Here is a 17,695-nt window from a genome sequence, read left to right on the forward strand (position 1 = left end):
GACAAAGCGGCAGATGTAATGTGTTTGTTCAAGTCACTATCACTGATCACAATCATCAGGGGTCTAACCATGTCAGTGGAGACTTATCTCCTATATATATCAGGGCCTATTAGTATGTATCAGCTCCGAGTGACTCCCAGAGCTGTGGGTTTCAAAACAACACCAGTTGCTGCTTCTGACAGAAATGGGATATCCAGTAATATATCAGATTGAACGTATTTACTATCCGATTCTTGCAACCATTGGAGTTCCCGGTAAGCTGCTATCTCCAGCTGTTAATGTTGCAAATCAATATTAAATCGACTGTTGTACTTGATAATGTTTTACTTGCTGAATGTTTTCCGCAGTTGCCTCTTCAGTTCAATCAGTTGAATGATGGGCTGTCTGAGGCTCTGTTCATTTGGTGTTGTAGCAGAAGCATAATGACTGTGATGATCTTTGTTCATCAAATCCTTGCATTAGTCTTGGATTATTCGCTGTACTGAATGTATTGTCCGTTGATGAAATGCCCTCAGATTCTAAATGCTGTATGAGGCTTGTATGAGTTTCTTTATCTGCAATGATTTGTGTTGATCCATCCCGGAGATTGTGATCAGATTAATATCTCAAAGGAATGTTTGGGATCAGGTGCTCGGGCTAAGTATGTAATAATATAAGCAATAGGAACAGGCGTAGGCCATTTGGCCCCTCGATCCTGCTCCACAATACATTAAGATCATTCGTGATTTGATCTCGACCTCAAAACCATTTTCTTACTTGTTCTCCATACCTCTTGACCAGCCTTTAGTTCATAAATCTCTCTCTCTTAGCCTTGAAGATAACCATATAACTCTGCCTCCGCTGCTCTCTGTGCTCGAGAATTCCAAAGATTCATTACTCTCCCTCCTCAGCTCCGCCAGAAATATGCACATTTTTCCCCCTAGTTCTACATTCCCGTTTGAGGGGAAACATCCTCTCACCATCCGCCTGTGAAGCTTCCTCAGAAATTCATATTTCAATATTTCTCCTATACTTCTAAACTCTGAAATATATTGGCCGAAACTATTCAACCTTTCATCACAAGACAGCCATTTTACCACCAGGAGTGATCGGAGAGAAGCTTCAATGAACCTCCCTCAATGCATGTATATTCGTCCTGAAATAAGGAGAACAAAACTGTACACAGTAGTCTCAGTGTGTTCCCACCAACCTTCTAAGAGCAGTTATCAGACCATCAGGAGTTGTTAATACTTTCCACCTGCCACCCATTTCGGCGTCGGGCTTTTAAAATTCAACCACAAAAGTGTGTTTCAGGGGGATTTCAATATTTTATTGGTTATCACTGTTATGAAGTATTTCCTTTTGGGAATCTGACGCTGCTTCAGAGGTGTGGCAACTGAACTGAGTTTGCTGCTTACCCGTAAACATCTCTTTCTCTGATTCACTGCCGTTCGATTAATTTACTGTCAGAGGAATTAATTTAAATGTGTTGATTTTATGTTATATCAGTTTGGACTGGATTTGTTGGAATCACGAGCTATTCTAGTTCATTGCAGATTTTTAACGTAAATGTTGATGTTGTCGTTTTGTTGATTGAATAAAGCCACAATCTGACTCTGAATTTTAAAATTACAGAAGAAATTTCAAACAGCGTGGGTTCTGTCTGTCAGAGGCACTCAATTTTATTTATTCTATGTATTGTAGATAGTTTTAACAGTGCCTGTTGTGGGAACGAGAGTGCACCCTACCTGTGCATATCAATGTCCTGGGTTATTTTTGGCATGTGCACATGATATAGTCAAACAACTGTCGGGTTCTGTATATACGCTTGGATATTCACAACCCTTAAACTAATTATACCTTTGATCTCTACATTCCATGCGTACTAAAACTAAACAAGAATACATGAAACATGCAGATCCTGGAATCGTTTTATGTGATGTTTAATTAAAGACCGGATTCTATATCGTTCCATAAGATACTTGTGCACTTTGGTGTTTAAAGTAAATATTTGAATTAAATTAAGTAAACAACGCAATACAGGATGACATTATTGGTGTCTCACAATGATCAGGACTGGGGTCGCAGATTTTCACTGCATTTCCCTATAACTTGAATGAAGGATTCGTGGGCTAATACATCTAAGTTTGCTGATGACCGTAAGCTAAGTGACTCAGTAATTAGTAATTAGAAAAGATAAAAACGTGTAAAGTGTTGTCGATAGTTTAAATGATTATTTAAACTATGGGATATGGCGTTGAATGTGGGGAGGTGTGAGGTCATTCACCTTGTATCAAAGAGAGATAAATCAGAATACATTCTTAATTGTGAGAAGCTAGGAGCTGGGCACAATTTGAGTTTGCAGGTCAAATACATCTATCACTAGGGGACAAATTAAAATTTCAAAGCAGAGCTTGATAGATGTTTTTAGGCAACGAGATTAAGAATTAAGGAAACAAGGAAGTGGATGGACTTAATAGGGATAGATGAGGTTTTGATGGTTTGAAATGGAAAGAAGGGAAAAGTAAACTGGAGGTGTTGGGGTTCTCCATACAATGCAGATCGGCAAATAGAACAGTGTTTCTTGAGAAGAACCTGGTATGGCATAGGATAAAGGCAGCAGAGTGTTGTATCCACAAGTGAATGGACGGTGGGGAATGGACCGTCTGCCAGGTGACAATTAATACATTCGAATCTGGATGAGGCAAACGCATGGATGTACGTTTCAATATGTGATGGACTGAGACAAGAGTGGAACACCGAGTCGTGATACTATGATGTGGAAGGAGGGACTAACTGTTATGTCGTGACACATGGTGTTATGAACGTGACTCCATATTGTGCAAAATATTTAAAAAAGGAATTTATAGATAAGCTAAAAAATGTGTCAGTTTTTTTTAATTGGGAGGACTGAGGGAGTTAGATTTCCAACAGTGCTGCTGTTTGTCACGTGGCTTGGGTTAAAGATGAGCGGAAGCCGTGGCAATAGGGGCAGAAAAATGACAAACCCCTCCTTTGATTGGGCAAACCCAGTAGTAACAAATGAATTCTGGGTGGGCAGAAAGCTGTCAACCCTTCAAGTTGTCAGGCACAGTGTGTGTGTGTGTGTGAGTGTGTGTGTGTGTGTGTGTGTGTGTGTGTGAGTGTGTGTCTGTTTGTGTGTGTGTGTGTGTGTGTGTGTGTGTGTGTGTGTGTGTGTGTGTGATACCTTCTGGAAGGAGACAAAACTCAAATTTGCTGCAGAAGAAGGAGAGAACTCCAAGGACGTACAGAAGACGACAATCCAGCTCATTTTCTGGCTATTCCCAAAGCCGCTCTGTGAAGTTCAATGCATCATTTTTTTCTTGTTTCCTGTATTTCAAGGAGGCCTGCTAAATTCCTTTACAATGCCGCCTGTAGAGAGCTTATTCTGGAAGATTCTACAGATCTTGCCAGCATGTGCTCGGAGGTTGGCCTTCTTGCCATTTTGCCGCACTGTGTCTCATCTGCTATTTTTTTTTCAGGGGTGGGCAAGTGACCCTGCTCGAGTCTGTTTTTTTGGTCTGTAATAGAGATCTGTTCTAAAATTCGGATATATATGCGTGTATATCATTTGATCTCTGTGTTATTGTTTTACCTCATTGCTAGGTAAGACTGGTTCTGTAATAAAATGTTAATTTTGCTGTTCACTAAAGAAACATGGTTAGTGCGTTCTATTCTGGAACTATATCGCCGTTCCTTCACTTTCGCTGGGTCAAAATCCTGGAACTCCTTTCCTAACAGCACTGTGTGTATACCTACCCTAAATGGACCACAGCGGTTCAAGAAGGCAGCTCACCACCACCTTCTCAAGGGCAATTAGGGATGGGCCATAAATGCTTCCCTGGCCAGCGTCACCCACATCCCATGAATGAATAAAAAAAGTAATTGGGAAAATGTGACGAATATGCTGTGACCGATGTAGAGGTGGGACTGAATAAACAGTGCACGCCTCCAGCCTCGGTCTGAACAATGCGTATGACGTTTAACCTGGGGTCAGGTTGTGTGCTGAGGGTCACTCAGAGACAGCAGCCATAATGTGGATTCGAATTGATACCTGGGATACAGTTTCTGGATCAGAATAAAGGTGATGAATTCAGTCCTGAAAATGTTATATCAACGACAATTATGACGCATCCAAAGACAGTGTATTGGATCAATAAATGAAAGCTAAATACTGCAGATGCTGGAATTCTGAAATAAAAACCGGAAGTGCTGCAAATACACATCATCTCTGTCAGCATATGTGGAGTGAGAAACAAAATTTAACGTTACTGGTCTGTGACCTTTCATCTGAAATTTCTGGACTGTGTTCAGGCTGGATAGTGGAGGGTGGTTTACATGAGTAATCATGTTGTGTGAACACGTGGAGGCTTGGATAATCTGGAGAAGTGATTGGAGAGAACAGGAGCTGTGGACAGAGAGAGAAGTTGACAGAGAGAGAGAGAGAGCAAGAGAGTAGAAAGAAGGAGAATGAATCAGAGAGAGATTGTGAAGAGAGAAAGAGAGAGAGAGGGAGAGTACCCACCATGTGAATAATTCACGAGGATGAACTGCTGAACTTTCCAGATCGATTACAGTGAAACTGTGAGTTGCAGGTATGATGAGGATTTTGCCAGATAGGGTGAGATTTACTGCTGCACTCATTTCCTGTGTGTTTAACCCCGTCAGATTCTCAACCTGTTTTAGTGAATGTTCCTTTTCATTATTTCTGAACTGATTAAATACCGTAATAGGACCTGTTTTTACTGACTGCATTCTTTGCTTCACTTTTTTCGCTTTCCAAACCTTTCAGGACCTGCCTCCACTCCAGATCACAAATATCATTTACCTTGTCTACCTCCAATCCACTCACTGGCTCAGCCTCCATCGGCCTCTTCCTCCTGATCTGAAGTCTCATGCTCACTGCAGCGGCTCTCGACCTTTTCACGTTTTGAGACAGCTCCTGCTGGCTCTTTTAACCAGTAAAACGAAAACAGCTCCCCGTCCCCTCACTTTCACGGCCATTGGTCTGGAGGTTAAACTGGATGTAAACAATTGTATTCCTTTTTTGAAACCCCTTCTCCCTTCCATACTTGCACGGCGCCCTCACTCAGCCCTTCCACTGTATCCAATGATCATTTTATTTTACCTTCAGTTTAAATCAATTTCCCAATCAATTATTGATAACTGTGTTCAAAACCATTCTCTGTGCGAAAATGCTGGATGCTGCAACAAAGCTGTAAATTTCGCACGGGATCCTGTCAAACTGCTGTGTTAGTTGAGTTCTGATCAGTAACTCTCTGCTTCCTTTTCGAAATCTTTCAGTTAACCTGCTGGCGATTTTGATCCTGTCCCGAGGAAAGTGTGGCCTCTCCAAATGCAGCTCTCGCTACCTGGTGGGAATGGCAGTGGCTGATCTCCTGGTCGTTATCACAGATCCCATATTGAAGTGAATTCCGGTGATTTATTTCCCAGATTCATTCCTGTCCATTACTCCCATCTGCAGTTCAGTTCATTTCCTGATTTTTTCAACCACAATGGTTTCTGTCTGGCTGACAGTTGTTTTCACCTTTGATCGATTTGTGACCATTTGCTGTAAGAAGCTGAAGACTAAATATTGCACTGAGAGAACAGCGGCTGTGGTTATCGCAACAGTGAGTGTGCTGTGCTCTTTAGAAAGTGTTCCCTGGTATTTTGTATATGAACCTGAATATATAATTGATAAAGTTTCCTGGAACTGTATTTATAAACATAGCTTCAATACTTACCCTGCATGGACCGCGTTTGAGTTGTTTCACCGCATTTTAACTCCTTGTGTCCCGTTCTTTCTGATTTTGCTGCTCAATATTCAGACTGTCAGACATATTTTAGCTGCTAGTAGAGGTCGCAGGGGACTCCGGGGCTTTATCAATGGAGAAAATCACAATGACCCAGAAATGGAGAATCGAAAGAAATCCATCATTTTACTCTTTAGTATATCTGGTAGTTTTATACTGTTATGGGTGACGCAGATTGTATTTTACATCTATCAGCTAATTACAAAACAATACCCTTCCTCCGCCAATGACCCACTTTATATCACAGAAGTCACAGCAGCAATGCTGCAGCTTCTCAGTTCCTGCACCAACACGTGTATTTACGCTGTGACCCAGACTAAATTCAGAGAGGAGCTGAAGAAGGTCGTGAAATACCCACTCAATCTGATTGTTAAATTAGTTAAATCATAAGAAAAGTGAAGGTTTCCGCTTTCAAGCACTAAAATCCATTCAAATCCACAGCCTATATTCACGAGATGGTGGTAAATTTTCTATTCACATTACAGAACTCTGAGATGATTGTAAACTTAATTTTGTAATATTTAATTAAACATTAGACTTAATGAGGCTGGTTATCTTTGCAGAAGACACATGAATTGTTTCTCAAAAATGACGGTGCTCAAGAGCACAGCTGGACATCAGCTGAAGTAGTGATCAATCAACGGAGGTGAGGTTGGTTTGATGATAGAGTGACAGGGTGGTGTACTGGTAATGTCACTGAGCTAATAAACCAAAGGCCCATGCTAATGCCTTGGGAACACGGGTTCAAATCACCCCTTTGTGGATAATTTGATTAGACAATACCTTCAGTCGTAATCTGATTGCCAAAGTAAGTGAACCATTGCTGCAACTGTTAAAACATTTTCATTGCAGCAGAATAGAGTTTATATTCAAAAGCAAAATATGGCGACTGCTGGAAATCTGAAATGAAAACATACCATGTTGCAAATTTTCAACCGTCCGGGCAGAGTAAGTAGTGAGACAGAGGTAACTTTTCAGGTCAATGATCTCCACTCTGGACTGATAGATGTTGGGGATTTAAATAATTATAAGTAAGTGTTTTGCCACTTTATAAGCAAGTTCAGTATTCTGGCTTTGCCCTGGCTTAGAAACCCTTAAATCTCCAATCTTCTGATGAACATTCATCCGCCTGAAACTTTCACTTCATTTTTCGCTCCACAGAGGCATTTACAAAGTTCTTGTTCACATCATTAGCAAATAACCCGCATTGAAATCTTCATGAATTTAGCACATTTTTGCTTCTCAAGCCTTTGCAGTTTCTTTACAGTTGGTACATGCAGTTTGAAAATATGTTGTAAAAATTGGATTTGTTCAGCTCTGAAATGAATCATTATGGACAATTTACTATTATTTACAAGAATAATTATTTACTGGTTTGCTCAGAAAAGCAAATAAAACAGTTTTGAATCACCAACCTAATTTATTTATCCAGTTAAATAGTGGCCCTCACTTAGTGGTAAAACTAAGGAATCTTTGTGCAGAATGAACAACACGCAGGAGAAATACAACAATGTAACGAGGGCACTGAGAATAGAGATTTGTATAAACAGCATCATTACAAGCACAGCACAGCGCAGACCCATATATTCAGGAGTCAATGCTTCAACTTGGGAGACAGATCTGTACTGAATGCAGACAATTGTGGGATCATTTAATTCTGAAAACCAGATGTAGTTTGCAACTGGATCCTTTCATTATGTTAAACCAATTGTTTGACACATGCAATGTCGCCAGGCTTTCGACATGCATTGACCCCGTTTCCCCCTCGGAGTACAGATGTGTTCATCATCCAACCATTAGTTTACCTTTTCCTCTTTCACCTATGAAGAAAAGCTCAAGATTTTCCTGCATCTAGACACGCAGACAGTCCGAGACGTTTCCTTAGATCCTGATAACAGTTATTGTGAGCAGAACCACCGGAAATTAGCTAGTTCTTACAAAACATCGCATTCCCACCTGCCGCTAACCTGGCACATTTTCGCCAGTTTGGAACATCAAGCTTCACAATGTATTGGCGAACTTTAGTCAAACAGAATCGAGTTAAACAGTACCAAAAACTAAACTCTACTCTGATATATCAGCCTAAAGTATTCTTCAAATGGACAACTTTAAACATTTCATTACTGACAGCTGCAGTACATGTATACACCGATTAACCTTTCTGTTTATCTTTGTCTTTTAATGTCTGTCTGTCTATCGATCTATCTATCCATCGATCTATTTATCTATCTATCTATCTATCTATCTATCTATCTATCTATCTATCTATCTATCTATCTATCTATCTGTCTCTCTATCTCACTACGTATCTGCACAAGAGCACATGTCATGTAATTCACCAAATAGATGTTTGCCAACTCAAATCTGATGCAAATATGTGCCAGTGAAGACAAATCACAATTTCAATCACATAGCACTAAAATAAAACGAAACTAAAGGTTGGGCCCCAGGAAATCAGGATAGGTCAACTGTACAAACCTTGAGAAACAAGTTACTCCATAACTCAAACATACTGCAACATTTCAACTACATTTGAGCAATTCCAAAACTGACTACAATGAAAATTAACATTTCAGTTTGAATGTGGATTACTATATATGACTGTGTCTGTCACTCTCTCAGACACATACACTGAAAAATATTTATAGAATGAGGTACATATATTGCTGTAACATTATCTGACATCAAAATTAGGTCTTTGCTATTTTGTATAATCTTAAATTCTGCCGTGTTAAGAAAATGTCAGGTTTACATAACATCTTAAATATAGTATGTTCACATTGCAGTCTCTTCATCGCCCCTTATGACAGAATATATTCCTTCAGCAACATCATCTGTCAAAAGAGAAAGAAGAGGGCTATCAACAAGACTACTCAAGCATATCCTGTCCTGCCACTGATAGCCTCATGACATTAATCGACGAGATAGCTAGACGTTATTTTAAAAAAAAATCTTCCTGTGGGCGCCCGATTCCCATTTCCAAAACTGATTTCCAGTTTGCATACTTGTCAGCAAGATTTCTGTGTGAAGCTTCGCTGTGGAGATTTGTTATATGATTATTTCCCATTCAATTTTGCCATGTCAGTCTAATGATGCAGTTGCAGGTTCTGGCCACGAGTTGGCGCTCGGAAATAAAATTCTGTCTTCACTGAGGAAAGGTCCCAGAACTGAAACATTAACCCCGCTTCTCTCTCCAAAGACGCTGCCACACCTGCTGAGTATTCCCAACACTTTCTGTTTTTTTTCCTTCAGATTTTCAGTTTCTGCAGTATTTTGCTTTATTATCTATCTTCACTTTCCCAAATTGCACGCTATGTTTTTATTTATTTTTATTTAGAGATACAGCACTGAAACAGGCCCTTCGGCCCACCGAGTCTGTACCGACCACTAACCACCCATTTATACTAATCCTATATTAATCCCATTTTTCCTGCTACATCCCAACCATTCTCCTACCACCTACCTACACTAGGGGCAATTTACAATGGCCAACTTACCTTTCAACCTGCAGGTCTTTGTGTGTGGGAGGAATCCGGAGCACCAGCGGAAACCTACGTAGTCACAGGGAGAACTTGCAAGCTCCGCACAGGCAGTACGCAGAACTGAACCCGGGTTGTTGGAGCTGTGAGGCTGCGATGCTAACCACTGCTGTTTATAGGGAAACCCCACCAATTATCGTCTCCCATTATTAAAGCTCTTCTTTCTGCGTGTATTTCCGATGCAACTTCCAGTTGTTAGGATTTTGGATCACCCACTTGTGACAGCATTTAACACAGAAACTGACTATAGAAACAGTTACTTGCAATCATGCAAGTAGGGAACGCTGGCCTGTTGTTAGGGGGCATTCAAACAATATCTGTTTATACCTGGTTGTCTTGCAGAATATGCAAAAAAAAACAGTTTTCAGCACCTGATCTTGTACCAATTGCTAGTAATTTCTCAGTGATGCCAATGATATGTTTTTTTTCTTTTTCCCGCCCTGTGTCTATCGCCACTCTCAGCAAATCTTTCCGGGTTTTCTTTCCCTTTCCTGCACCTGTCAGTGATTTAGTACAGACTACTAGATGGCCTCCGTACACAGAAGTTCCTGCTTGAATTTTGCTTAAATCCCTCCATTGGTTGAAAGGGGTGATGCTCATCTCGTCAATTAATGTGACCGTGCTGATTTTTATTTTGTGGGCAAGTGTGATTGTCATAATTTGACTTTTTTCTGATAAATATAGTTGCAGATTCTGTACAGAATTGAAATGGGTTTGCATGATGGTCCAGATGGATATGGGAGGGAATATAAGCGATTTTTATTTGTGTAAAGTGGGGCGGGGAAGGTGGGGGGGGGGGGTGGTGGCGGGGGCGCTGAAGCATAAACTCTCAGGATTCTGTCGGAAGTGGCAATTGAAACTGGTTTTGTCAATATCAATAAAGTGAAAGATACTTTCATGCAGATATGATTTATGTTTACCATTTAAAGAAATTTGGAGAGGGTACAATCTGGAAGAATTTAATGTTGCAGCTACTTACAAATCTATCACATTGAGATATTTTCCCAACAATACTTACCTCTATGTGGCATTTATTGCCACCTCTTTGTGACTGATAATGACTGAGGAATTACTGTATATATCTTCTGCCGAAGAGGAAAGTTACACAGCCTTTCGCATCGAGACAACTATTATTCATCATGGCGACGTTTAATAATGTCAAATTAATAATTATTTATAGTACAGTGTGCAAAGCAGAATCTTTTCTTTTCTGAATTAATTGCAAAATGAAATAGTGCAGAGATTCAGCAATTCTTCGATCATCCTGCAACCATCTTTCTTTCGCTTGATCGGCATACACTCTATTCCTAGGATAACCGCAGTTTCAATGAGGAGAAAATTAAAGACACAGACGAATTGAGATGGAGATTATGGTGGAACCGAAAATGTCACATAAATGGGCCCGCTTTCCACTTGACACCTGCTGTGCGCATGCTGAACCCTCAAAACTGGGAGAGGTCAGACGCGAGGGCGGAGCTTGGGGAGGGGGACGGGGAATGGGAGGGGAAAGGAAGGGCAGTGGGAATGGGAGGGGGGAGAGGGGAGGAGAGATGGGACGGGGAGTGTGGGGAGGGGGAATGGGAGGGGGAGAGGTATGGGATAGGGAGGGGAGAGAAATAGGAGGGAGAGGGGATGGGGAAATGAATGGGGGAATTGGTGGAGAATTGGCCGAGCGGGTGGGTATGGGAGGGGGAAGGATAAATTTCCCTCGTGCCCCAAGGATGATGCTCTTTTTAACTCAGTGCCTTGTTCCTGTGGGGTGTGTATGTGGAGGAGGCTTCTGCAAATGAAAAGGGGCCGGCATTGACCGGACGGGCCAAATGGACACACCTGAAGTGATGTGTGTCCCTATGGGTGATGGACCACACCAAGACATTGGAAATCCAGAGGAATACTCACAGACGGATTAGATACGACACAGAAGCTGGCCACTCGACCCATACAGCCCCTGCCAGCATTTAACCTTCCCACACGTGCAACTCGTTCCAGTCACACTTACCCTCCCTGTCCGCTTATTCCTTTAGTCGCTGTTCCTTCATTCACTCACTCAATTGATATGAATCGCAGGAAGCAGATTAAATAGGAACTTTCAAAAGACAATTGGACATGTACTTGAAGGGGCAGAATTCACAGGGTCATGAGGAAAAAGTTCGGCTGTGTGAGACTAAGCTGGAAAGCTCTTTCAAGGAGCCGGACAGAAATGATAGGCTGTATGGTGTTGTCAGCTCCATGATTCTGCAACCACTGCAAATATCGATGTGAGCAGTATTAATAGGAATATCTCATGCAAACAGGCAACGCTGTAGTTACTGGCTGTGACCAATAGGCAGCATCGCAGCCTCGTTATGTCCTGCACCATTGCCTCCACAGCATCTGCTGGGATTGAATATTTCTTGTGCCTAGCAACAGCGACACAACCAACGCACAATTGTTCTGGTGATTTCTTTCTAGACTGGTTCGGAGCCCAGATTCGAGATGAAGCACCGCAACAGGTGAGGGAAAAAGGCTTTACTAAATCAGAATAGTCTCCCTCACAACACTGCTTCCTGAGGATATCCAGATGCCCTTTTATCACGCTGCTGTTTGTTTGATCTTGCTGTGCATGCATTGACTGCCGCGTTTCCCTACATTACAGCAGTGCATGCACGCAGAAAGAGATTCATCACCTGTGAATAGCTTTGGGACGTCCTGAGGTGGTGAAAGAAGTGAAAGAAATGGGAGTCCTTTCTTCCGTTTAGCTGTTAGCCGTGGCTCACTGGGTCACACGCTCTCTCTCTCTCATCTCTGAGTCTGAAGGTCGTAGGTCCGAGGCTTCAATCCAATGACTCCAGCCCCATAATCCAGCCTGACGCACTCCCTGACTCAGTAATCTCCTCCTGTCCAACAGACCTCCCGATCTCTGCAACCTCCTCCAGCCCCTACAACCCTCCCTATTTCTGTCACCTCCGACAACGCTCCTTATATCTGCAACCACCTCCAGCCCCGACAACCTTCCCTACCTCTGTTACCACCTCCAGCACCTACAACCCTCCCTATTCTGTAACCGCCTCCAGCCCCTACAACCCTCCCTATCTCTGTAACCTCCTCCACCCCTTACAACTCTCCCTATCTCTGTAAACTCCTCGCGTCCCTATAACCCTCCCTATCTCTGTCACCTCCTACAGTCCCTACAAACCTCCCTAGCTCTATCACCTTCTCTAGACCCTACACACGCCCTATCTCTGCAACTTCCTCCGGCCCCTACAGCCCTCTGCGATCTCTGCACTTCACTGCCTTGTTCCCTAAACGCTGCAATTCCCTCTCTAAACCTCTCCACAGCTCTCTCCTCCTTTAAGACGCTATTTCAAACCTTCCCATTGGACCAAGCTATTGGTCACCTACCCATTATCTTCTTATGTGGCTCGGGGCCAGATTCTGTTTGACAGGCTCTCCTTTGAAGAACATGGGACTTTTTTTTGCTCTGTTAAAGACGCAGGATCAGTATTTTATACATATAATCATCGTAAATAGGAGCAGGAGTCGGCCATTCGGCCCATCGAGCCGGATCCATGCAAAAGCTTTCTTTCTGATTGAAGTTAGATTCAGCCAGAAATTGGTGCCTCTGTGATCTCGGATTTTCCCTAACGATATTTCTCGTTTGATTTTTTGTCAATGCGTGTTAACAGGAATAATGAAGATGCCACTTACTAATTAATCAGTGGGTCACTTGTAAGTACATGAAAATGCACAATCTCTGGGGACAGTTTTATGTCTGATCCGAAATGAATTGTACAAACTTCACTCCATCCACCCCTACAACAATAAGAACTGCAACATCAAATTCATTCAGGAACCAATAAGAGATCACACAATACTGTGGATAGTTTTGGTCGCCTTACCTAAGGAAGGATCTACTTCCCCGAGAGGGGGTGCAGCGAAGGTTCACTAGTCTGATTCCTGGGATGAAGGGATTGTCCCATGAGGAGAGATTGAGTAGAATTATCCAGTATTCCCTGGAGTTTAGTAGAATGAGGGTGATCTCATTGAAACGTATGAAAGTCGTTAAGGGATCGACAGAGTAGATACTGAGAGGTAGTTTCCCCCTGCTAGGGAATCTAGAACGAGTAATCAAAGTCTCGCAATAATGCTTTGGCCATTTAGGACTGAGAAGAGGAGAAATTTATTCACTCATAAGACTGTGAATCTTTGGAATTCTCTCCCTGAGGGAGCTGTGGATGTTTCATGGTTGAATATGTTTCCAACAGAGATGGATAGATTCTTGGACACGAAGGGAATGGAGGAATATGGGGACATTGGGAAAAGGTGGAGTTGAGGGAGAAGATCAGCCGTGATCTTATTGATTGGCAGGGCAGCCTCAATGGGCCGAAAGGGCTGATTCCATCTCCTATTCCTTATGTTCTTATGACAATTGGAAAAGGACCGAGAGGTGACATAATGAATTTTTTCTGTTAACACAGTATGTTGCGATCTGAAAGGCCATTGGAAGCAGATTAAATAGTAAATTCCAAAAGGGGAATTGGAGAAATACTTGAAGGGAAAGACATTTCCAGGGCTGTGAGGTAAGAACCGGGGAGTGGGACTAATCGTACAGCTGCTGCATAAAGCCAGCACATGTACGACCGTCCAAAGGGACTCACTATTTCAGCATCATCCTGGAATGTAAAGATAACCACCGGCTTCTTTTCTCTGCAGCGAACAGTATTTTTAAAACTCATCTCCCCGTCTCCTGCACCCACACCTCCAATAACAAGTGTCAGGAGCTCATGGATTTCTTTATCATTCAGATCGGGACCATCTAGTCTGCTGCCTCTGCCACTTCCCTACATTCCCCTGGGCCACTGAACTAAATTTTCTCCAAGGTTACCACCTCCCCTAACCCTGAACTCGCATCCTTCTCCAGTTTTTCCCCTCTCTTCCCTCATGCCCTCTCTGAGCACAGCTTGTCAATAAGACCCACCTGCTGCTCCCTAGACCCTATCCCTGAACCGCTGATCACCCACTTAACTTCATGGTTCTCATATTAGCTGATATTGTGAAAGATGTTTTCTTCACTTCTGTTTGTCTCTCCTTCGAATCTGCCCTTGACCCCTCTGGCCTTGCAAACAACCGTCCCATCTCCAATCTTCCTTTCCTCTCCGAAGTCCGTGTTGCTGTATCCCAAACCTGTGCCCAACGAGAGGGGCGCAATTCTAGACTTAGACTTCGGAAATGAAGCTGGGCAAGTGGATGAAGTGGTGACCATTTTGGAGATAATGACCACAATACAGTTGGTTTTAGCATAATCATAGAAAAGGACAAGGATAGAACAGGGGTAAAAGTTATAAATTGCTTGAAGGTATATTTTGCGAAGTTGAGAGTTGATCTGGCAACAGTGGACTGGGTACATCGACTTGAAGGAAAATTAGTAGCAAACCAGTGGGAGGCATTCAAATCAAGATTCTCCGGGCATAGTGTAGACATGTCCCCACAAAGAAAACGGGTGGTGCTGTCAAATCTAGAGCCGCATGGTTATCTAGAAGCAGACAGGGTAAGTTATGTTCCAACAATAAAGCAGAAAATGAAATCTTATGACAGTCACAAAAAAACTTAATATTTAAGCCTAGAGCAGTATAGAAAGTGTAAGGGTGAAGTAAAAATGAAATTAGAAAAGTAAAGAGAGTACATGAAGAAATGTTGGCAGGTAAAATCAAGGAAAACCCAAAGGTGTTTTGTCAGCACATTAAGAGCAAGAGGATAACTAAGGAAAGGGTAGGGCCTATTGGACATATATAAGGTAACTTATGCATGGATGCAGAAGATGTGGGCAGGATTCTTAATGAGCACTTTATCAGACTTCGCAAAAGAGACGGATGATGCAGACATTGTAGTAAGAGAGGAGGAGTGTGAAATATTAGATACGATAAGCATAATGTGAGAGGAAGTACGAGAGGGTCTGACATCCTTGAAAGTGGATAAATTACCAGGAAAGATGGATTGTATCCCAAGCTGTTAAAAGAAGTCAGGGAGGAAATAGCGGATGCTCTGAGGATCATCTTCAATTCTTCACTAGAAAGAGGAGAGGTACCAGACGACTGAAGGTCTGTGAACGTTGTACCATTGTTTAAAAAGGGTGCGAGGGATAGGCCAAATGATTATGGGCCTGACTTCGGTGGTAGGCAAATTATTAGAATCAATTCTGAGAGATAGGATAAACTGTATTTAAAAAGGCATGGATTAATCATGGATAGTCAGCATGGATTTGTTAAGGGAAGGTCGTGTCTTACTAACTTAATTGAATCTTTTGAGGAAGTAACAAGGAAGATAGATAAGGGTAGTGCAGTGGATATTGTCTACATGGATTTTGCGAAGGCATTTGGCAAGGTCCCATTTGGCAGACTGGTCCGAAAATTAAAAGTCCATGCGATAAAGGGGAATGCAAATAGTTCTTTCCAAAATTCGCTCCGTGATAGGAAACAGTGCATCGTGTTGATTGATGTTTTTAGAGAAAGGAAGGCGGTTTCCAATGGAATCACACAGGACTCAGTTTTGGGTCCCTTAATGATCTGGATTAAAATGTGGGAGGCATTATTGGAAAATTTGCAAATGACACAAACATTAGCCATGTAGTTGATAGTGAAGAGGATAGCTGAAGACGCCATAATGATGTCAATGGTTTGGTTGAGTGGGTTTCAAAGCGGCAAATCGAATTCAGTCCAGAAAAGTGTTAGGTAATGCAGTTGGGGAGTGCAAACAAAGCAAAGGAATACACAACAAGTAGGAGCACATTGAGAGAGGTAGAAGAAGTGAGAGACCTTGGAGTGTATGTTCACAGGTCTCTGAAGGTGGCTGGACAGGTAGATAAAGTGGTGAAGAAGGCATATGGAATACTTTCTTTTATTGGCCGAGGTATAGAATGCAAAATCAGGGATGTAATGCTGGAAATTAATAAAACCCTGGTTAGGCCACAGCTGGAGAACTGTGTAGCGTTCTGGTCACCACATTACAGAAATTACATAATTGCTCTGGAGGGAGTACAGAGGCGATTAACAATAAACTTTCCAGGTCTTGAAAGTTGCAGCTGTGTGGAAAGATTGGATAGACGAGGGCTGTTTTCCTTAGAACGGAGGATGCTGAGGGGTGACTTAATAGAGGTGTACATATTATGAGGGGCCTATATAGAGTAGATAGGAGGAATTGCTTTCCCGAGCGGAGAGGTCAATTACCAGAGGACACAGGCTTCAATTGACTGGTAGAAGGATTAGAGGGGACATGAGGCAAGACATTTTTTCAGTCAGAGGGTACTTGGTGTCTGGAATTCACGGCTGTATTGGTGGTGGAGGCAGAAACCGTCAACTCATTTAAAAGGTACCCGGACCTGCAACCGAAGTGCTGTAAACTGCAAGGTTACAGACTAGGTGCTGGAAGGTGAGATTAGAATGAGCAGCTAGTTTTTTTCAGCAGGCACAGACATGATGGGCTGAATGGCCTCTTTCTGTGCCATAACTTTTCCATGGTTTCTATGATCTTCCAGCCCAGTAACATAACCAGATTTCCAGCAAAGACGCATCCAGAGAGGTGGAACTGAATAGTGACTCCTTGGAGAGTGACTGCGTGCACTGTGTGAGACACGGGCCAGGTTCACACACCTACAAGCCTATTGCACCCTCTCTTGGTTAGAAACTTGCCCCAGTGACAATCCTGGAGCCGGGCAATCCTGGATATTGAGGAGACATTTTTTCTCTCAGTGGGTTGTGCGACTTTTGAATTCTCTGCCTCAGATAGTGGTGGAGGCACTATCTCTCCCGCTCTTCGTTTCTCCCTCTCTCTCCCTTTCGCTTTCTCTCTGTCTCTCCGTCTATCTCTGTCTCTCCCCAAATCTTACCCTGAATCTCCCTTCGTCTCTCTCTCTCTCTGACTCCCCCACTCTCTCTCCCTCGGTGTCTCTGTCTGTCTCGATCACTCTCTTTTCATCTCTCTTCCCCTCGCTCTCCCTGGACAGTAATGCTTTGAGCAATTTCTTGCATAATGTTGAACCTATAACTCTATCCCTCGTTGGGAAATTCACTGTAGTTTGGAAATATCAAACACTGATCCAACACTCACCCCTGAAACACTCATTCTAAACCACCAATACAGGACTGGGCAGATAATGGAGATTGTTACTGATTATTACAACTTGTCACATCCTCTTTGTGTCTGTCCCGCTCATGCCTGTCCCTCTCTCTATCTCTCTCTCACTAACATTTTCTCTATTTCTCTATTTCTCTGCCTCTCCCCACCAATTACCCCACCCCTCCCCATTTCCGCATTCCTCCCCCACATCACATCTCTCCCACCCTCACCCCACCCTCTCCTCTATCC

This window comes from Heterodontus francisci, chromosome 21 (genome assembly GCF_036365525.1).
Source record: "Heterodontus francisci isolate sHetFra1 chromosome 21, sHetFra1.hap1, whole genome shotgun sequence".
Lineage (NCBI taxonomy): Eukaryota > Metazoa > Chordata > Chondrichthyes > Heterodontiformes > Heterodontidae > Heterodontus > Heterodontus francisci.